Below are 23263 nucleotides of genomic sequence, written 5' to 3'. Positions count from 1 at the left end.
CAAGGCGCTTCTATTCATCACACGGGCTCCATCTTCGCCATCGCCGGAACCCTGCAAAACAAGATACAACATTACTAAAGACTTTTAAAGACATTTGAATTACTCAAAACTTACCGTGCGTGAAGAAAACGACGGACAGCAGTCCTCTGAAGTCAAGAGGCCTGCTTCCCTTATCCAGTGAGGAAACTGGTTTCAGCACCCTGCTCCGAAGCAGATGGAGAGCACGGCGTTCACTTACCTAAGGTGAGCGCGTTAACCTTTGGGGTCCTTCAGGAGAAGAGAAAGGGAAGAAGAGAGAGACATTCAATAACCCAGTTCATTAATCCCATATTTTCTATCTGCAGACACCTTACCCTTCAAGTCAGACATACAGTGCACAGGGTTCCAGCCCAAAGAGCCAGCCGTGTGTTACACATCACCTTAGAAGATACGGTATACGCCCAGTCAAGACCGGCGCCTCTACGGGAATCAGGTGAGCGTTACAGAACACAAAGCCTACCACAAAACTCCCGTCCAGGCGCTATGGAAACCTCGGATACCGACCAGCTAGCCCAGTTGCTTGGGGAACTAAGGGCAGAAGTGCATGCAGCCCGTCAGGAAACCAACGCTCTAAAAAGGGAACTGATTATTTCCAAGGAGCGAACAGATGATCTCGCTAGGCAATTGCTACAGTCACAAGCCGGACAGACCCCGTTACCCGCATCTGGGGGAAATCTTCCTTCTACATCCTCTATGAGTCCAGTGCAGATCAACCTACCTGGGAATGTACCTCTGGCTCCGCCCGAACGATTTTCTGGTGACCCAAAGAGGTTTGCAGTATTTATCAATCAGTGTCGGTTGCATTTCTTATGCCGGCCAGCAGCATTTCCAACTGATCAGGCTAAAGTAGCTTTCGTGCTTTCGTACCTTAGTGGTAATGCGGCAGACTGGTCGATCCCTCTAGTAAATCAAGATGATCCGGTCCTCCATGATTTTCAAGCTTTTCAGCTCAGTATGGAAAAACTTTTCGCAAGACATTCACAGGGGCAGGCTTTGGACAATGAGCTTCTTTCGTTGCGACAAGGTAATCAAGACCTTTTGGCTTATATTGCATCTTTCAACAGACTGATAGTGGAAACTCAATGGCCTGAGGACAAAAGGATTACGCTGTTTTATAGAGGTCTACGTGGAGAGCTCAAAGATGTGTTAGCCCAAGTAGTGAATCCCCCACAAGATTGTTCGGACTATATAGATTTAGTTGTTCAAATAGATCACAGACTGCAGAACAGGAAGGCTGATCGTTCCAAGTTTGATGCTCGAGTATTTTCCAAACCGCCAACTCCTTCCAAAGGAGTAGACTCCGGGGAACCCATGCAAATAGGGGGCCTGAAAGGTCCTCTAACACAAAAGGAGCGGGAAAGAAGAAAACAGTTGCAATTATGCCTCTATTGCGGAAACTCAGGGCACTTTCTTCGAGACTGTCCGGTGAAACCTGCCAAGAAGGCAGTAGGAGCTGCAGTTACCAAAGTTACAAACTCTGAGCAGGGAAACGACCTCGCCCGACAAGAATAGAGGTCCTCTTGCCGAGCGTGAAAACCAGTTCCGTGACCTCGCATTTCGTGATACCTATGGTCCTCATTAGCCCTGATAATCCGGATCGATTACATGCAATTGAAGCTTACGTCGACAGCGGTGCCATCGGCAATTATGTGGATCATGCAATGGTTTTGAGGATGAATCTAACTCTTTGTCCCAAGGCTGTAAAGGACGTCATTACTACGGTGGATGGAACGGAGATAGCCTCCGGACCAGTAACGCATACCACTCAAGAAGTGAAGCTCGTAAGTCAAGATGGACACCATGAGAAGATCGTGTTCGATGTGATCAAGGCCCCTCAGTTTCAGGTTATTCTAGGAATTCCTTGGTTAGAGAAACACAATCCTCTGATCGATTGGCGAGCAAGAACGGTCCAGTTTCCAGAATGTGTCTCTACTTGTCATCCTCCACCTGGTGTTGCACTGGCAGCTACTTCTTCAGAGACGACTCCCCAGTTACCTCCCGAATACCAAGAATACCAAGATGTTTTCCGGAAGGATCAGGCTAACTCTCTACCTCCTCATAGGTCTTATGACTGCCAGATAGACCTGATACCTGGATCTACTCCTCCTTGTAGTAGAATTTATGCCCTCACCGAGCCTGAGAACCTTCACCTTCGTCAATACCTGGATCAATACCTGGCAAATGGGTTTATTCATCCTTCCAAGTCCCCTGCTTCTTCAGCTTTGTTCTTCGTTCCAAAAAAGGAAGGAGACCTTAGAACTTGTATAGATTATCGCTCCCTGAACCAGATCACCGTCAAGAATAGATATCCGTTACCTTTGATCCCTGAACTCTTGGACCAGGTCAGAAAAGCATGCATATATACAAAGTTGGACCTTAGAGGAGCCTACCATTTGGTTCGAATAAAGGAGGGCGATGAATGGAAGACGGCCTTCCGCACCAAATATGGGCTATTTGAATATCAGGTCATGCCCTTTGGACTTTGCAATGCCCCGGCCGCCTTTCAATATTTTATGAACGATGTCCTCAGAGAGCTCATAGATGTGTGTGTTGTTGTTTACATTGACGACATCCTCGTTTATTCTTCATCGGAATCTGAACATCGGAAACACGTAAAAATGGTCCTCGAAAGATTGCGTCAACACAAACTTTTCGCTAAGTTGGAAAAATGTGTTTTCAACGTGGCTGAAGTTGAATTCTTGGGATTCATATTATCACCTAGCGGAGTACGTATGGATTCAAAGAAGGTCGATGCAATTCTCAAATGGCCATCACCATCCTCCGTAAAAGGTGTGCAAAGCATGTTAGGCTTCGCTAACTTTTACCGTAGGTTTATCCCCGAATTTTCTCGAATAGTCCAGCCCATCACTGCCTTGTTAAAGAAAAACAAACGTTTTGAATGGTCTACCGAGGCGGAACAAGCTTTCCAGGATTTGAAGACTAAATTTATCTCTGCACCAATCTTAAAACACCCTCGCCCCGAACTCCCCTACATCGTGGAAACTGATGCTTCAAGTCTTGCCATGGGGGCAGTTCTATCACAAAAGGACCCGGTAACCAATCAGTTGCATCCTGTGGCATTTTGGTCCCGCAAATTCTCGCCTCCTGAAATCAATTACACGATTACTGACAAGGAACTTCTGGCTATCAAGTCTGCTTTTAAGGCTTGGCGGCATTATCTGCTGGGGGCCCGACACACCGTTACTGTGATTACGGATCACCGAAACCTGCAATATTTGAAAACTGCAAAAGCCCAATCCTCTAGACAACTTCGTTGGGCATTATTCTTTGCCGAATTTGACTTTATAATTACCTATCGACCCGGTACAAAAAACGGTAAAGCCGATGCCCTTTCTCGAATGGGAGTGGAAGAACACTTGATCAACCCTAAACCTGTACCTATCATTCCCGAACAAAGAATCCTGGGTGTAATCGCCACACAATCCATAGAGGAAGTTAAGGATAAAGCCAGGCAACTTATAACTCCAGCAGACATACAGAATTGTCCTTTAAAGGGAAAGGACTTTGCAGTAAAGGACAACTTGTTGTATTTCCAAGAACGATTATACCTGCCCAGCACAGATTTACAGAAAAAAGTAATCTCTTGTTATCACGATTCTTTAATGGAAGGACATCCCGGTATGACCAAGACTTCAGAAAAGATCAAGCGCTACTTCTGGTGGCCGTCTTGGAAAAAAGATATCAGAGACTTTATAATGTCCTGTGGAGTATGCGCCCAAAACAAGAGTCAAAAAGAAAGACCAGCAGGCCTCTTACGCCCTATTGACATCCCACCTCGCCCTTGGCATACGCTTTCTATGGACTTCATCACCGATCTACCTCCATGCTCCGGATACAATACGATTCTAGTAATCGTGGACTTATTCTCCAAGATGGCGCATTTCATTCCGCTCAAAGGCTTGCCAACAGCAGCAACTCTGGCCCGTGAATTTCTGGAAAACATCGTCCGACTGCACGGTTTTCCTTCGGTTCTAATATCGGATCGTGGTAGTCAATTTATTTCTCATTTTTGGCGAAGTTGCTGTCGGTCGGCTCAAATTGATGTAAGACTATCGACCAGTCACCACCCTCAGACCGACGGACAAACCGAGAGGACCAATCAAACTCTGGAACAGTATTTACGCTGCATGCTGCAACAAACTGAAAAAACTTGGAAAGACATACTTTGGATAGCCGAATATGCCTACAATAACTCTGTCCATTCGGGAACTGGGAAAACCCCGTTTTTTCTTTTATACGGCAGTCACCCTCGAACCTTGGAGTTGGATCCCCTCCAAGATCTTGAAATACCAGCAGTAGAATACCTGCATGCTACAATCACCCAAGCCTTTAAGGAAGCTGTTTCTCACCTTCAAAGGGCTAAAGAACAATACAAGAAAGGAGCAGATCAACATCGGAAGGAAGCCCCTCAATATCAAGAAGGGGATCAAGTCTGGTTATCTACCAAATATCTACCTCTAAAAGGGCCACGTACATTCAACCCAAGATACCTTGGTCCCTATTCCATCACTACCATAGTAAACCCAGTAGCGGTCAAGTTGGACTTGCCCCCGCACATGAAGATTCATCCGGTCTTCTACGTCTCTCTATTAAAACCCGTGCAACCTCAAACCCGACTAACTAAATCTCCAAAACCTATCCTAGTTGATGGAGAACTCGAGTTTGAAGTCAAAAGCATTCTGGACTCCAAGATCTCCAAATCTAACTATTTTACCTAATTGACTGGAAAGGCTACGGCCCCCAAGAGAGATCCTGGGAACCTGCTGAATATGTCCACGCTCCTCGCCTAATCAAAAGATTTCATCGAACATTTCCTGACAAACCCAAACCCCCAGAGAAGCCCGGTTTGGGAGGGGCCTTGAGGGGGGGTACTGTCATGATCTCTGCTTCCAAGAGGTCAGGACTTGCCCAACTCCCTTGGAAGCAGACCCATAACCCAGGTTCCGAGCGCCAGCCGGTCCCAATTGGGACCATTTGGACTCTGTCCTGGCGCCGGTGGCGCCAGGCTCATAAATGTGCCCAGTCCCAGCGCTGGAAGCGCCGGGCTCATAATGCTTGGGTGGACTTACCTGCGGCAGACTATGCTGCTTACTTACCTGCCAGTTGAGCCTCTGGTCCTCTTCTGTTCGGGAATACTTTTCCTGTTGGGTGGGGCAGGAGCCACTCCCTAGGTTCAGAACCCTGGAACTCTTCTGGAAAGCAGGGACTCTTTTCTTTCCTAGGCGTGGCTGTGGAAGGAGACACCTAAGCACTACAGGAGGCTATTTAAACCACACCCGATGGATGAATCTTGCTTTGTGTTATTCTGCATCCTCTGCAGCAGAACGCTCATCGTGTCTTCTGCATCTGATCCTGGGCCTAAGGAAAAAGGCTTACCATCCTGAATCCAGTCTTCAGCAACACCTATAAAGACAAGAAAGAACAGGTTAGCATTACGGTCTTCAGTGACAGCGCTCCTTTTACCTGATCCATCGGCTGTCATCAACGCCTCGCACTGCATTCCGGCATCTGAAAGACAAAAGCTTACCAATTCAGCGCACGCTCCGGAGGTCTTCGGCGCTGCATCCGCATCTGAAAGATAAAACAAGGTGCGTTTAAAGACTTTGGGGAACTTAAATACTCACGAGCCATTACTCCTTTCACATCTAACCCAGTGGGTATTCGGGCACCCTGCAGCCACTCCGAACTTATACCTGCAAAGGAAAAAGACAGTTAGAGTGCGCCGTGAAGCAGGCAGCAAGCGCTTACTTACGTGCTTCAAGGCGCTTCTATTCATCACACGGGCTCCATCTTCGCCATCGCCGGAACCCTGCAAAACAAGATACAACATTACTAAAGACTTTTAAAGACATTTGAATTACTCAAAACTTACCGTGCGTGAAGAAAACGACGGACAGCAGTCCTCTGAAGTCAAGAGGCCTGCTTCCCTTATCCAGTGAGGAAACTGGTTTCAGCACCCTGCTCCGAAGCAGATGGAGAGCACGGCGTTCACTTACCTAAGGTGAGCGCGTTAACCTTTGGGGTCCTTCAGGAGAAGAGAAAGGGAAGAAGAGAGAGACATTCAATAACCCAGTTCATTAATCCCATATTTTCTATCTGCAGACACCTTACCCTTCAAGTCAGACATACAGTGCACAGGGTTCCAGCCCAAAGAGCCAGCCGTGTGTTACACATCACCTTAGAAGATAGGGTATACGCCCAGTCAAGACCGGCGCCTCTACGGGAATCAGGTGAGCGTTACATTTAACAAGAGGTAGCTTTGGGTCATCCAGAGTTCTATGTCAAGGAGGCAGGAGGCCAGGTCAGATCGGGAGTTGGGCTTTGAGTTCAGGAGTTTTAGAATTAGTTGAGAGTCGTCGACGTAGTTGTAACACAGGATGTTGTGTGAACGAATTATTGGTGGGAGGGTGATCAAGTAGAGATTGAACAGGAGGGCGGATAGGCATGCTCCTTGTGGGACTCCTGTGTCGACCGGTCGGGCTTGGGAGGTATAGGTGGAGAGTATCGTTATTTAGTAACTGTCTTTGAGGAATGAAGCTATCCATTTTAGAGCGGTTCCATGAATTCCTAGGGAGTGGAGGCGGTCTAGGAGGATTGAGTGATTGCTTGTGTTGAAGGCGGAGGATAGGTCAAGAAGGATTAGTGCATCCCGCGGAGTCTGCTGTCATTTTAAGGTCATCCCAGATTGAGGTTAGGGTGGTTTCAGGTCCGTGACGGGCTCTGAAACCTGATTGTGAGGGGTCTAGGAGATTGTTGGCTTCAACAAAGACATTTAGTTGGGAGTAGGCGGTTCGGTCAATGAGTTTGGCAAGGAACCTGGGGTTTGAGATGGGGCGGTAGTTTTTGGGCTCGAGAGGGTCGAAGGAAGGTTTTTTAATCAGAGGTTTGACATGGACTGTTTTTAATGCGTCGGGAAAGATACCAGAGGAAAGGGAGGCATTTATGATGGATCTTGTGTGTTCTCCTGCGCAGGTGGAAGCGAACATTTCTTTGAGGGTTGTTGCTGGGCAAGGCTTTAGGGGAGAGCCAGATGGTTTGTGAGCAGATAGAAGTTTGAGAAATTGCTCTACTGATATTGGACTAAAGGATTCAAACTTTGGTTGCGTAGTGGTTGCAGCTGGTGGGCAGGTCGGTATGGGGGAGGATTGCCTGGTGGATGTAAGAGCGCCAGTTTGGTGGCTAGAGTATTTGTTCTTTCGAGAGCTGTGGTGTAAAAGTGGAGGGAGAGTGAGTTGCACAGTGATTGTGAGGGGGTCGGGACGGTCGTAGTGCAAGCCGGTTTGGTGAATTCGGAGATGATTTTGTGGAGTTCTTTGCTCGGGTTTTTGCAGTTTAGGATTCAGGAGTTGTAGTGGGCTTTTTTTGCTTTCCGGATTTCGGCCTTGTACTGATAAAGGTGTCGGGCCAATGTGGCCCTGCTCTCCTGGGTTTTGTCTTTCTGCCATTTGCGTTCTCGGTATTTATATAGTTGTTTAGTGGTCTTCAACTCAGGAGTGAACCATTTGGGGGAGAGGCCATGGCGGGTTGATGGTTTGCAAGGGGGTGTGAGCCGCATCAGAGATGCGTTGAGCCATGAGTCAAAGGTGTCAGGGGTTAGTTATTTACTGAGTTGGCAAGTAGGTGGTGGAGACTGGAGGAGCGCGTCGGTTAGGTATGGGATGATAGTTAGTTTTTTTCCAGCATTTGAGTAGATTCAGAGTTTCAGATTCGAGTACGGGAAGGGGGTCGGGTGAGCGAATGGCGAACGAGAGAATGAAGTGATCGGACCAGATGATAGGGGTGGGGGGGTTTAGATGAATCCAGGTGTTGGAGCTAAAGATGGCATCAAGAGTGTGTCCTTTATAGTGAGTCGGGCCATTTATGTGGGGTTGGAGGTTAATGGCATCTAAACCGTCAACCAGAGAGTGTCTCATAGGGTTGGTGGGGATGTCGAGCCATATGTTGAAGTCTCCAAGAAGGGTGAGGTTGGGATGGTTTAGTTGAAGGGTGGCAACAGAGTCGCAAAGGTTGTTTGCAAATTGTCTATCGTAGCCAGGGGGCCTGTAGATTATTAGGAAGCTGTGTGAGAGCGAGGCGGAGAGGGATAGTTTAACGAGGAGAGATTTGCAAGAAGGAATGGAAGGTTGGTTGACAATGATTGAGGCGTGGAAGAGCGACTTGAAGATGAATGCTACTCCCCCTCCTCTGGAGGGACGGTTCAGTGGGATGAGAGAGTAGTCAGGGGGGAAGGCTTCATTAGCGATTGGGGCGAAGTCATCAGAGAACCAAGTTTCGGTGATGAATACCAGGTCTGGTTTGTCAGAGGCGAGGATGTCAAAGTTGCAATGTCTGTTTTTTGCTACGGATCGGGCATTAAATAGGATGCAGTTCACATCGGCAGGCGAGGTTGGTCTCGGAGCTGGAGCGGAAGCGGGTGGTGGCAGAGAGAGTGGAAGCTGGAGAGGGAGAGGGGTAGGGTGGGTGATGATCGATGGGAATAGTGGGCGAGCAGAAGTATTGGCGGGCTTCGGGCAGGATTGGGTGGCTGAGTGTGTTAGGATGATCCGGTCTGGCTCGGGGGATTTGAAGGTGGGGTGTGGGCGGTTAGGAGTTTCATTTGCATTTGATGAGAAATCGAGGGAGAGAGGTTTCAGGAAAGGTGAAGCCACGGGAGAAGGAGGTGAGTGGGGGAATGAGGTGGTGGGTCGAGACAGGGGAGGCGAAGAGTGCTGAGAGATTGTGGGGGACCAGGTACGTTTCCACTTTAGTCTCTTTGTTGCGATTGGAGTGTGAGAGAGGGTAGGGTGGTCAGAGGGGGAGAAGGATGCGGCTTCGGTTCTTGCTAGGGCTAGGCGTGCGGTTTTTAGGGAGGGGAAAGGGTGCGGTCGGGGGGAAAGTGGCGGGGGTTTGAGGGCAAGGCGGCGGGTGGATGCTTGCAGGGCGGGGTGTGCCAGGTCTGATAGTGAGGGGAGCAGGCATGGTTAACGTTGGCTGGTCGGTGGTGGGGTTCAGGGGAGGAGTGGTCTTAGGGTGGTTGGCTCGTCATTGTGCCCCTCTGGCTTGGTGTTTGGAGAGAGGAATGGCAGGGAGGGAAGGGGGGAACGGGAGGGAAGGCAGATCGGGGAGTGGGGGCGGTCCACAGCGGTCGTTTCTGACAAACTGTGGGTTTGTGGGTGCACTCATGCTTGGTACAAGCTTTTAGGTGGATTTAGGAGGGCTTTCTAATTGTAGTTCTAAGTTCAGGCACGCTTCCAAGTTTAATTTGCCCAGAGATGATATTAGGCTATTAGGTACTATTTAGGTTCAACTGTACACAGAGATGATATTAGGTCTATCTCTAGATTCAATTTTGTATAGAGGGGACATTAGATTATTAGGCACAGTTCTACATTCTACATGACACAGATATACTATTAGGTATACTAATAGGATTAATTAGGATATTTAGGCATGCTTCTTAACCTCAATTGTGTCGTGTACACTTCTAAATTGAACTAAGCGCAGAGAGACTATTCTGGACACTAGTCAGTTCAATTAGGGCACGCTAATAGGCGCATTTCTCTCAATTCAACTTTATACAGGGAGGGTGTTAGGCATGAATCTAACTCAACTTTGCACAGAGAGGTTATTAGGGAGATTAGTCTGTTCTGAATACAATTTTACATGAGCGGCTATTGCGTATGTTTCTAATTCAGCTTTTCACAGAGAGGCTATTGGGAACACTTCTAAATTCCACTTTTCACAGAGTGACTATTGGGAACACTTTTAAATTCACAGAGAGGCTATTGGGCACACTTCTAAATGCAACTTTCACAGAGAGGCTATTGGGCAGACTTCTAAATTCACAGAGAGGCTATTGGGCACACTTCTAAATTCACCGATAGGCTATTGGGCACACTTCTAAATGCAACTTTCACAGAGAGGCTATTGGGCACACTTCTAAATTCACAGAGAGGCTATTGGGCACACTTATAAATTCACAGAGAGGCTATTGGGCACACTTCTAAATGCAACTTTCACAGGGAGGCTATTGGGTGCACTTCTGAATACAATTTTGTATGAGCGGCAATTGGGTATGTTTCTAATTCAGCTTTTCACAGAGTGGCATGGGGACACTTCTAAATTCACAGAGAGGCTATTGGGCACACTTCTAAATGCAACTTTCACAGAGAGGCTATTGGGTGCACTTCTGAATACAATTTTGCAGGAGCGGCTGTTGGGTATGTTTCTAATTCAGCTTTTCACAGAGTGGCTATTGGGGACACTTCTAAATTCACAGAGAGGAAATTGGGTACACTTCTAAATTCACCAAGAGGTTATTGGGCACACTTCTAAATGCAACTTTCACAGAGAGGCTATTGGGCACACTTCTAAATTCACCGAGAGGCTATTGGGCACACTTCTAAATGCAACTTTCACAGAGAGGCTATTGGGTGCACTTCTGAATACAAATTTGCATGAGCCGCTATTGGGTATGTTTCTAATTCAGCTTTTCACAGAGTGGCTATTGGGGACACTTCTAAATTCACACAGAGGCTATTGGGCACACTTCTAAATGCAACTTTCACAGAGAGGCTATTGGGCACACTTCTAAATTCACCGAGAGGCTATTGGGCACACTTCTGAATGCAACTTTCACAGAGAGGCTATTGGGTACACTTTTAAATGCAACTTTCACAGAGAGGCTATTGGGCACACTTCTAAATTCACTGACAGGCTATTGGGCAAACTTCTAAATGCAACTTTCACAGAGAGGCTATTGGGAACAATTCTAAATGCAACTTTCACAGAGAGGCTATTGGGCACACTTCTAAATTTACCGAGGGGCTATTGGGCACACTTCTAAATTCACAGAGAGGCTATTGGGCGCACTTCTAAATTCACAGAGAGGCTATCGGGTGCACTTCTAATTTCACCGAGAGGCTATTGGGCACACTTCCAAATTCACAGAGAGGCTATTGGGCACACTTCTAAATGCAACTTTCACAGAGAGGCTATTGGGCACACTTCTAAATTCACAGAGAGGCTATTGGGTGCACTTCCAAATTCACAGAGAGGCTATTGGGCACACTTCTAAATTCAACTTTCACAGAGTGGCTATTGGGGACACTTCTAAATGCAACTTTCATAGAGTGGCTATTGGGAACACTTCTAAATGCAACTTTCACAGAGAGGCTATTGGGCACACTTCTAAATTCACAGAGAGGCTATTGGGCGCACTTCTAAATTCACAGAGAGTCTATTGGGCAGACTTCTAAATGCAACTTTCACAGAGAGGCTATTGGGCACACTTCTAAATTCACAGAGAGGCTATTGGGCGCACTTCTAAATTCACAGCGAGGCTATTGGGCACACTTCTAAATGCAACTTTCGCAGAGAGGCTATTGGGCACACTTCTAAATTCACAGAGAGGCTATTGGGCACACTTCTAAATGCAACTTTCACAGAGAGGCTATTGGGCACACCTCTAAATTCACCGAGAGGCTATTGGGCACACTTCTAAATGCACAGAGAAGCTATTGGGCACACTTCTAAATTCACATAGAGGCTATTGGGCACACTTCTAAATTCACCGAGAGGCTATTGGGCACACTTCTAAATTCACAGAAAGGCTATTGGGCACACTTCTAAATTCACAGAGAGGCTATTGGGCGCACTTCTAAATTCACAGAGAGGCTGTTGGGCACACTTCTAAATGCAACTTTCACAGAGTGGATATTGGGGACACTTCTAAATGCAACTTTCACAGAGTGGCTATTGGGTACAATTCTAAATGCAACTTATACAGAGTGGCTATTGGGGACTCTTCTAAATGCAACTTTCACAGAGTGGCTATTGGGAACAATTCTAGATGCAACATTCACAGAGAGGCTATTGGGCACACTTCTAAATTCACAGAGAGGCTATTGGGCACACTTCTAAATGCAACTTTCACAGAGTGGCTATTGGGGAAACTTCTAAATGTAAATTTCACAGAGTGGCTATTGGGGACACTTCTAAATGCAACTTTCACAGAGAGGCTATTGGGCACACTTCTAAATTCACAGAGAGGCTATTGGGCACACTTCTAAATGCAACTTTCACAGAGAGGCTATTGGGCACACTTTCTAAATTCACAGAGAGGCTATTGGGCACACTTCTAAATACAACTTTCACAGAGAGGCTATTGGGTGCACTTCTGAATACAATTTTACATGAGCGGCTATTGGGTATGTTTCTAATTCAGCTTTTCACAGAGTGGCTATTGGGGACACTTCTAAATTCACAGAGAGGCTATTGGACACACTTCTAAATGCAACATTCACACAGTGGCTATTGGGAACACTTATAAATGAAACTTTCACAGAATGGCTATTGGGTGCACTTCTGAATACAATTTTACATGAGCGGGTATTGGGTATGTTTCTAATTCAGCTTTTCACAGAGTGGCTATTGGGGACACTTCTAAATTCACAGAGAGGCTATTGGGCACACTTCTAAATGCAACTTTCACAGAGAAGCTATTGGGAACAATTCTAAATTCAACTCTCACATGTATAGAACAGAGTTTCCAAATGCAAATATATTACAGATATAACAAGTTTACAGTGGTGATGCTTTGTTAGATGAGTGGTTGGGTAGTATGGCGTGAAGTGATTGCTTCTGGCCCTGCCCTTCCCACACTTACTTATTGTTGGTTTCTTGCTTCTCCTGCAGATATCTGCAGATACGACCTGGAGCTGTCTTTGTAAGAGACGTCCTTTGCCTCAGGTCCTTAGCCGATGGGCTGCAAGAGTAGCAGAAAACTCTGAGCAATTACAGTCCGCACTCTCTGCACCTTGTGGAGGACGCCCTTCGACCTTTCCTGAGGTACTCTGGGAGCTGTAGTCCTGTGGGAGGCCGCCTTTCGAAAAAGTGAAACCAGTCTTGTTAAGAGCTTTCTACCGACTCTGTAAACTTAATAGTCCAGTAGCCCAAGATATCAGTGCAGCATGGTTACCTGAAGCTGAAACAGTAGCACTGTAGCTTCTGTGTAATTACTGGAGCAGAAGAGGTATGAGTGAAGCTGGGGAACGGGAGCTGGGTTCCTGTAAAGACCATTCAGAAGTTAACCTGCAATGCTAAAGACTGATGAAGTTGAGAGGAAGTAAGTCTTGTTGGCAGAAGCAGGTTATTTTGTGGCAGTCAGACAGACGCAAGAGGCAAAGAGGCTGCCCCCTTTAAGAAAGTCTATTGGGCACACTTCTAAATTCACCGAGAGGCTATTGGGCACACTTCTAAATGCAACTTTCACAGAGAGGCTATTGGGCACACTTTCTAAATTCACAACGAGGCTATTGGGCACACTTCTAAATACAACTTTCACAGAGAGGCTATTGGGAACACTTCTAAATGCAACTTTCACAGAGTGGCTATTGGGCACACTTTCTAAATTCACAGAGAGGCTATTGGGCACACTTCTAAATACAACTTTCACAGAGAGGCTATTTGGTGCACTTCTGAATACAATTTTACGTGAGCGGCTTTTGGGTATGTTTCTAATTCAGCCTTTCACAGAGTGGCTATTGGGGACACTTCTAAATTCACAGAGAGGCTATTGGACACACTTCTAAATGCAACGTTCACACAGTGGCTATTGGGAACACTGCTAAATGCAACTTTCACAGAGTGGCTATTGGGAACAATTCTAAATGCAACTTTCAGAGAGAGGCTATTGGGCACACTTCTAAATTCACAGAGAGGCTATTGGGGGCACTTCTAAATGCAACTTTCACAGAGTGGCTATTGGGAACAATTCTAGATGCAACTTTCACAGAGAGGCTATTGGGCACACTTCTAAATTCACTGCAAGTCTATTGGGCACACTTCTAAATTCACCGAGAGGCTATTGGGCGCACTTCTAAATTCACAGAGAGTCTATTGGGCAGACTTCTAAATGCAACTTTCACAGAGAGGCTATTGGGCACACTTCTAAATTCACAGAGAGGCTATTGGGCGCACTTCTAAATTCACAGAGAGGCTATTGGGCACACTTCTAAATGCAACTTTCACAGAGAGGCTATTGGGCACACCTCTAAATTCACTGAGAGGCTATTGGGCACACTTCTAAATTCACCGAGAGGCTATTGGGCACACTTCTAAATTCACAGAGAGGCTATTGGGAAGACTTTTAAATGCAACTTTCACAGAGTGGATATTGGGGACACTTCTAAATGCAACTTTCAGAGAGTGGCTATTGGGCACACTTCTAAATTCACAGAGAGGCTATTGGGCGCACTTCTAAATTCACAGAGAGGCTATTGGGCAGACTTTTAAATGCAACTTTCACAGAGTGGATATTGGGGACACTTCTAAATGCAACTTTCAGAGAGTGGCTATTGGGTACAATTCTAAATGCAACTTATACAGAGTGGCTATTGGGGACTCTTCTAAATGCAACTTTCACAGAGTGGCTATTGGGAACAATTCTAGATGCAACATTCACAGATAGGCTATTGGGCACACTTCTAAATTCACAGAGAGGCTATTGGGGAAACTTCTAAATGTAACTTTCACAGAGTGGCTATTAGGGACACTTCTAAATGCAACTTTCACAGAGAGGCTATTGGGCACATTTCTAAATTCACAGAGAGGCTATTGGGCACACTTCTAAATGCAACTTTCACAGAGAGGCTATTGGGCACACTTTCTAAATTCACAGAGAGGCTATTGGGCACACTTCTAAATACAACTTTCACAGAGAGGCTATTGGGTGCACTTCTGAATACAATTTTACGTGAGCGGCTATTGGGTATGTTTCTAATTCAGCTTTTCACAGAGTGGCTATTGGGGACACTTCTAAATTCACAGAGAGGCTATTGGACACACTTCTAAATGAAACGTTCACACAGTGGCTATTGGGAATACTTCTAAATGCAACTTTCACAGAGTGGCTATTGGGAACACTGCTAAATGCAACTTTCACAGAGTGGCTATTGGGAACAATTCTAAATGCAACTTTCACAGAGAGGCTATTGGGCACACTTCTAAATTCACAGAGAGGCTATTGGGGACACTTCTAAATGCAACTTTCACAGAGTGGCTATTGGGAACAATTGTAGATGCAACTTTCACAGAGAGGCTATTGGGCACACTTCTAAATTCACAGAGAGGCTATTGGGCACACTTCTAAATGCAACTTTCACAGAGTGGCTATTGGGGACACTTCTAAATGCAACTTTCACAGAGTGGCTATTGGGAACACTTCTATATTCACAGAGAGGCTATTGGGCACACTTCTAAATGCAACTTTCATAGAGTGGCTATTGGGAACACTTCTAAATGCAACTTTCACAGAGAGGCTATTGGGTGCACTTCTGAATACAATTTTACATGAGCGGGTATTGGGTATGTTTCTAATTCAGCTTTTCACAGAGTGGCTATTGGGGACACTTCTAAATTCACAGCGAGGCTATTGGGCACACTTCTAAATTCACAGAGAGGCTATTGGGCACACATCTAAATGCAACTTTCACAGAGAAGCTATTGGGAACAATTCTAAATTCAACTCTCACATGTATAGAACAGAGTTTCCAAATGCAAATATATTACAGATATAACGAGTTTACAGTGGTGATGCTTTGTTAGATGAGTGGTTGGGTAGTATGGCGTGAAGTGATTGCTTCTGGCCCTGCCCTTCCCACACTTACTTATTGTTGGTTTCTTGCTTCTCCTGCAGATATCTGCAGATACGACCTGGAGCTGTCTTTGTAAGAGACGTCTTTTGCCTCAGGTCCTTAGCCGATGGGCTGCAAGAGTAGCAGAAAACTCTGAGCGATTACAGTCCGCACTCTCTGCACCTTGTGGAGGACGCCCTTCGACCTTTCCTGAGGTACTCTGGGAGCTGTAGTCCTGTGGGAGGCCGCCTTTCGAAAAAGTGAAACCAGTCTTGTTAAGAGCTTTCTACCGACTCTGTAAACTTAATAGTCCAGTAGCCCAAGATATCAGTGCGCCATGGTTACCTGAAGCTGAAACAGTAGCACTGTAGCTTCTGTGTAATTACTGGAGCATAAGAGGTATGAGTGAAGCTGGGGAACGGGAGCTGGGTTCCTGTAAAGACCATTCAGAAGTTAACCTGCAATGCTAAAGACTGATGAAGCTGAGAGGAAGTAGGTCTTGTTGGCAGAAGCAGGTTATTTTGTGGCAGTCAGACAGACGGAAGAGGCAAAGAGGCTGCCCCCTTTAAGAAAGTCTATTGGGCACACTTCTAAATTCACAGAGAGGCTATTGGGCACACTTCTAAATGCAACTTTCACAGAGAGGCTATTGGGCACACTTTCTAAATTCACAGAGAGGCTATTGGGCACACTTCTAAATACAACTTTCACAGAGAGGCTATTGGGAACACTTCTAAATGCAACTTTCACAGAGTGGCTATTGGGCACACTTTCTAAATTCACAGAGAGGCTATTGGGCACACTTCTAAATACAACTTTCACAGAGAGGCTATTGGGTGCACTTCTGAATACAATTTTACGTGAGCGGCTATTGGGTATGTTTCTAATTCAGCTTTTCTCAGAGTGGCTATTGGGGACACTTCTAAATTCACAGAGAGGCTATTGGACACACTTCTAAATGCAACGTTCACACAGTGGCTATTGGGAACACTTCTAAATGCAACTTTCACAGAGAGGCTATTGGGCACACTTCTAAATTCACAGAGAGGCTATTGGGCACACTTCTAAATGCAACTTTCACAGAGTGGCTATTGGGAACACTTCTAAATGCAAGTTTCACAGAGAGGCTATTGGGCACACTTCTAAATTCACAGAGAGGCTATTGGGCACACTTCTAAATGCAACTTTCACAGAGTGGCTATTGGGAACACTTCTAAATTCACAGAGAGGCTATTGGGCACACTTCTAAATGCAACTTTCATAGAGTGGCTATTGGGAACACTTCTAAATGCAACTTTCACAGAGTGGCTATTGGGAACAATTCTAGATGCAACTTTCACAGAGAGGCTATTGGGCACACTTCTAAATGCAACTTTCACAGAGTGGCTATTGGGGACACATCTAAATGCAACTTTCACAGAGAGGCTATTGGGTGCACTTCTGAATACAATTTTACGTGAGCGGCTATTGGGTATGTTTCTAATTCAGCTTTTCTCAGAGTGGCTATTGGGGACACTTCTAAATTCACAGAGAGGCTATTGGACACACTTCTAAATGCAACGTTCACACAGTGGCTATTGGGAACACTTCTAAATGCAACTTTCACAGAGAGGCTATTGGGCACACTTCTAAATTCACAGAGAGGCTATTGGGCACACTTCTAAATGCAACTTTCACAGAGAGGCTATTGGGCACACTTCTAAATTCACAGAGAGGCTATTGGGGACACTTCTAAATGCAACTTTCACAGAGTGGCTATTGGGAACAATTGTAGATGCAACTTTCACAGAGAGGCTATTGGGCACACTTCTAAATTCACAGAGAGGCTATTGGGCACACTTCTAAATGCAACTTTCACAGAGTGGCTATTGGGGACACTTCTAAATGCAACTTTCAAAGAGTGGCTATTGGGAACACTTCTATATTCACAGAGAGGCTATTGGGCACACTTCTAAATGCAACTTTCATAGAGTGGCTATTGGGAACACTTCTAAATGCAACTTTCACAGAGAGGCTATTGGGTGCACTTCTGAATACAGTTTAACATGAGCGGGTATTGGGTATGTTTCTAATTCAGCTTTTCACAGAGTGGCTATTGGGGACACTTCTAAATTCACAGCGAGGCTATTGGGCACACTTCTAAATTCACAGAGAGGCTATTGGGCACACATCTAAATGCAACTTTCACAGAGAAGCTATTGGGAACAATTCTAAATTCAACTCTCACATGTATAGAACAGAGTTTCCAAATGCAAATATATTACAGATATAACGAGTTTACAGTGGTGATGCTTTGTTAGATGAGTGGTTGGGTAGTATGGCGTGAAGTGATTGCTTCTGGCCCTGCCCTTCCCACACTTACTTATTGTTCGTTTCTTGCTTCTCCTGCAGATATCTGCAGATACGACCTGGAGCTGTCTTTGTAAGAGCCGTCTTTTGCCTCAGGTCCTTAGCCGATGGGCTGCAAGAGTAGCAGAAAACTCCGAGCGATTACAGTCCGCACTCTCTGCACCTTGTGGAGGACGCCCTTCAACCTTTCCTGAGGTACTCTGGGAGCTGTAGTCCTGTGGGAGGCCGCCTTTCGAAAAAGTGAAACCAGTCTTGTTAAGAGCTATCAACCGACTCTGTAAACTTAATAGTCCAGTAGCCCAAGATATCAGTGCGGCGTGGTTACCTGAAGCTGAAACAGTAGCACTGTAGCTTCTGTGTAATTACTGGAGCATAAGAGGTATGAGTGAAGCTGGGGAACGGGAGGTGGGTTCCTGTAAAGACCATTCAGAAGTTAACCTGCAATGCTAAAGACTGATGAAGCTGAGAGGAAGTAAGTCTTGTTGGCAGAAGCAGGTTATTTTGTGGCAGTCAGACAGACGTAAGAGGCAAAGAGGCTGCCCCCTTTAAGAAAGTCTATTGGGCACACTTCTAAATTCACCGAGAGGCTATTGGGCACACTTCTAAATGCAACTTTCACAGAGAGGCTATTGGGCACACTTTCTAAATTCACAGAGAGGCTATTGGGCACACTTCTAAATACAACTTTCACAGAGAGGCTATTGGGTGCACTTCTGAATACAATTTTACGTGAGCGGCTATTGGGTATGTTTCTAATTCAGCTTTTCACAGAGTGGCTATTGGGGACACTTCTAAATTCCCAGAGAGGCTATTGGACACACTTCTAAATGCAACGTTCACAGAGTGGCTATTGGGAACACTTCTAAATGCAACTTTCACAGAGTGGCTATTGGGAACATTTCTAAATGCAACTTTCACAGAGAGGCTATTGGGCACACTTCTAAATTCACAGAGAGGCTATTGGGCACACTTCTAAATGCAACCTTCACAGAGTGGCTATTGGGGACACTTCTAAATGCAACTTTCACAGAGTGGCTATTGGGAACACTTCTATATTCACAGAGAGGCTATTGGGCACACTTCTAAATGCAACTTTCATAGAGTGGCTATTGGGAACACTTCTAAATGCAACTTTCACAGAGAGGCTATTGGGTGCACTTCTGAATACAATTTTACATGAGCGGGTATTGGGTATGTTTCTAATTCAGCTTTTCACAGAGTGGCTATTGGGGACACTTCTAAATTCACAGCGAGGCTATTGGGCACACTTCTAAATTCACAGAGAGGCTATTGGGCACACTTCTAAATGCAACTTTCACAGAGAAGCTATTGGGAACAATTCTAAATTCAACTCTCACATGTATAGAACAGAGTTTCCAAATGCAAATATATTACAGATATAACGAGTTTACAGTGGTGATGCTTTGTTAGATGAGTGGTTGGGTAGTATGGCGTGAAGTGATTGCTTCTGGCCCTGCCCTTCCCACACTTACTTATTGTTGGTTTCTTGCTTCTCCTGCAGATATCTGCAGATACGACCTGGAGCTGTCTTTGTAAGAGCCGTCTTTTGCCTCAGGTCCTTAGCCGATGGGCTGCAAGAGTAGCAGAAAACTCCGAGCGATTACAGTCTGCACTCTCTGCACCTTGTGGAGGACGCCCTTCGACCTTTCCTGAGGTACTCTGGGAGCTGTAGTCCTGTGGGAGGCCGCCTTTCGAAAAAGTGAAACCAGTCTTGTTAAGAGCTTTCTACCGACTCTGTAAACTTAATAGTCCAGTAGCCCAAGATATCAGTGCGGCATGGTTACCTGAAGCTGAAACAGTAGCACTGTAGCTTCTGCGTAATTACTGGAGCATAAGAGGTATGAGTGAAGCTGGGGAACGGGAGCTGGGTTCCTGTAAAGACCATTCAGAAGTTAACCTGCAATGCTAAAGACTGATGAAGCTGAGAGGAAGTAAGTCTTGTTGGCAGAAGCAGGTTATTTTGTGGCAGTCAGACAGACGGAAGAGGCAAAGAGGCTGCTCCCTTTAAGAAAGTCTATTGGGCACACTTCTAAATTCACCGAGAGGCTATTGGGCACACTTCTAAATGCAACTTTCACAGAGAGGCTATTGGGTGCACTTCTGAATAGAATTTTACATGAGCGGCTATTGGGTATGTTTCTAATTCAGCTTTTCACAGAGTGTCTATTTGGGACACTTCTAAATTCACAGAGAGGCTATTAGGCACACTTCTAAATTCACCGCGAGTCTATTGGGCACACTTCTAAATTCACTGAGAGGCTATTGGGCGCACTTCTAAATTCACAGAGAGTCTATTGGGCAGACTTCTAAATGCAACTTTCACAGAGAGGCTATTGGGCACACTTCTAAATTCACAGAGAGGCTATTGGGCACACTTCTAAATTCACCGCGAGTCTATTGGGCACACTTCTAAATTCACTGAGAGGCTATTGGGCGCACTTCTAAATTCACAGAGAGTCTATTGGGCAGACTTCTAAATGCAACTTTCACAGAGAGGCTATTGGGCACACTTCTAAATTCACAGAGAGGCTATTGGGCACACTTCTAAATGCAACTTTCACAGAGAGGCTATTGGGCACACTTCTAAATTCACAGAGAGGCTATTGGGCACACTTCTAAATGCAACTTTCACAGAGAGGCTATTGGGAACAATTCTATATGCAACTTTCACAGAGAGGCTATTGGGCACACCTCTAAATTCACCGAGAGGCTATTGGGCACACTTCTAAATTCACAGAGAGGCTATTGGGCACACTTCTAAATTCACAGAGAGGCTATTGGGTGCACTCCTAAATTCACCGAGAGGCTATTGGGCACAATAAACTTAATAGTCCAGTAGCCCAAGATATCAGTGCGGCATGGTTACCTGAAGCTGAAACAGTAGCACTGTAGCTTCTGTGTAATTACTGGAGCAGAAGAGGTATGAGTGAAGCTGGAGAACGGGAGCTGGGTTCCTGTAAAGACCATTCAGAAGTTAACCTGCAATGCTAAAGACTGATGAAGCTGAGAGGAAGTAAGTCTTGTTGGCAGAAGCAGGTTATTTTGTGGCAGTCAGACAGGCGGAAGAGGCAAAGAGGCTGCCCCCTTTAAGAAAGTCATTGAAGGGAAGAGTGCCTTGCCTAACTGAATAGGTAGAAGTGTCTTCTCAATGCATGCCTAATAATTCTAATGTACTGAACAGTTGTAATTATATTCTTGTGGGTGTCAGATAGGGGGAAGAGGCAAAGAGGCTGCCCCCTTTTAGAAAGTCATTGAAGGGAAGAGTGCCTTGCCTACCCAAAACGGTTGCAGTGTTGTGTCAGACTTTGCCTGATAATTCAGAAGTACAAAGCAGTTGTAGAAATACCTAAACTGTGGTGGTATACTAAGTTGTCAGCGGATGGCCATTGGAATGGTTTGAAGTAGTGGCATACTGTGGGATAAGGTTGACTGTTCTCACAGTAACAACAGTGAAAGGGTGGTTGTTAAAAGGGAAGCAGCAACCCAAAGAGAAGCATCCTGTCAAATATAACAAATGTACTGACGAAGTCCTATCCAATTGTAGCGCTGTATCTGGAGAAGTCCTGAAAGTAGATAATACATATTCTTTTGAACTGTCAAATAATTTTGAAGAGAAGACACTTTATCGTCACAACCAGGATTACCATAGGTGCTATTTTCTTTGCTAGAATTGGAAGGGGATCTTTTTAAACAATACCAAAGAATTGTTGCCAGTGGATTTTTGTTTGATGAACTTTTGCTTTGACCTGGAATTGATAAGAACTGGTTGAAGACTTTTGTTTTCCAGGTGAAGGTCATCCAAATCTTGTTTATTATTCTTCATTATCTTGTGTTGTTTTATAATTTCTTTTGTATGTTTGTTGTTTAGATTGAGGGGTTTGTTTGTTTGTTTGTTTGTTTGTTTGTTTGTTTTATTCATTTTTTGTGCGCACCAGACCCAAGGGTAGCAGGGCGCAATGACAAGAAAATGCAAAACTTACAGGTTAGTTTACCCATGCTAGAGATTGTCCCCTAAGCCTTTAGTCTTGGTAGGGAATTCCTTGGTAGAGTAGGGCAAGCAAGGCTTTGTTTGAAAACATTTACTTTAGCAAAAATGTCATACTTTGAGAAAATTGCAGGCAGTTGGCCAACTCGCATTACTGACGCCTCACACTCTCCATTTGCATCTGTGCACAACTGAGCATCTGTCTGTCGTTGTGACAGTACTGCTATGACAAGCATTGCCAATGGCGTCAGTTTTGGCTTTTCTGTAGGCATGCAATAGGCATTAGCCAGACACTGGCATTATGGTAATAACAGGGCATTACTGGTAGCAGCTGTAAAATGAAAATAGTGCGAGTGCCTAGGCATATAATAGCAGTGCCAGGCAAATGCCTACGGAATGCTTATACTCAGGACACAATTGCTGGCTTTGCCAATACTTGTTTTTATGGAACATCGGTGACGGACATGCATGCAGCTAATTAATCAAGTGGCTGAAGACACATTTGGTTTAGACATTTCTTTTATACTAGTAGTACAATTACTGCTCCGATTAAGCCATTAACTCTCGGAATTCTGCTTTGAATAACACTGGCAGGCACTTCAAGCTGAGAGGTTGATTTTACTGCGTGATAAAGCTTGGTCAAAAAGATCCCAGAAGGGTGTGTTCTGTGGAGGGAGGAGTAGGGAGTGGATGGTAATGGCCATAGGGATTAGCATGGCTATGGGCAGTCAGTGTGTGGGTAAGTATCATATCTCCTCTCACCTACCAGTGCTCCAATGCATTCGTTTCGGTTTATAGGTGGTGCTTTAGCGCCAACTAATAGCCAAAAATAAAAGGGCCACATACCTTTCTTATTTCTCCTTGTCTTTATCTACATTCAATTGGCTATTTCCTGAGACGTATTATCCCGTGTTTTCACATTGTTTACACGCAAGAGTTGTACTTTTGTCAAGAGTTCTACTATTTGTTTTGGTCATTCTGTTTTTGGTACCATGGATGGGCATAAGAACAATGCAATATTTACTGAGCCAGAATTGGAAACGCGGATAGATGACATTATATCTCACCATGGTCATTGGTGTGGCTCCAGTTCGTGATGACTGTCTTCGCCTGCTAAACTTTCAATCTGGAGTTTTGGAGGGGCACACTGAATAGAATAAATGTCATTACCACAGTCCCTCGAGATCTTGACAATCTGAATATAAAATGGGCTGATCTGAGGAGTCGCTAGAGG

The sequence above is a fragment of the Ambystoma mexicanum genome, chromosome 3q (assembly GCF_040938575.1).
Source record: "Ambystoma mexicanum isolate Mex_15411 chromosome 3q, UKY_AmexF1_1, whole genome shotgun sequence".
Classification (NCBI taxonomy): domain Eukaryota; kingdom Metazoa; phylum Chordata; class Amphibia; order Caudata; family Ambystomatidae; genus Ambystoma; species Ambystoma mexicanum.
This window is presented reverse-complemented; position numbering follows the sequence as displayed.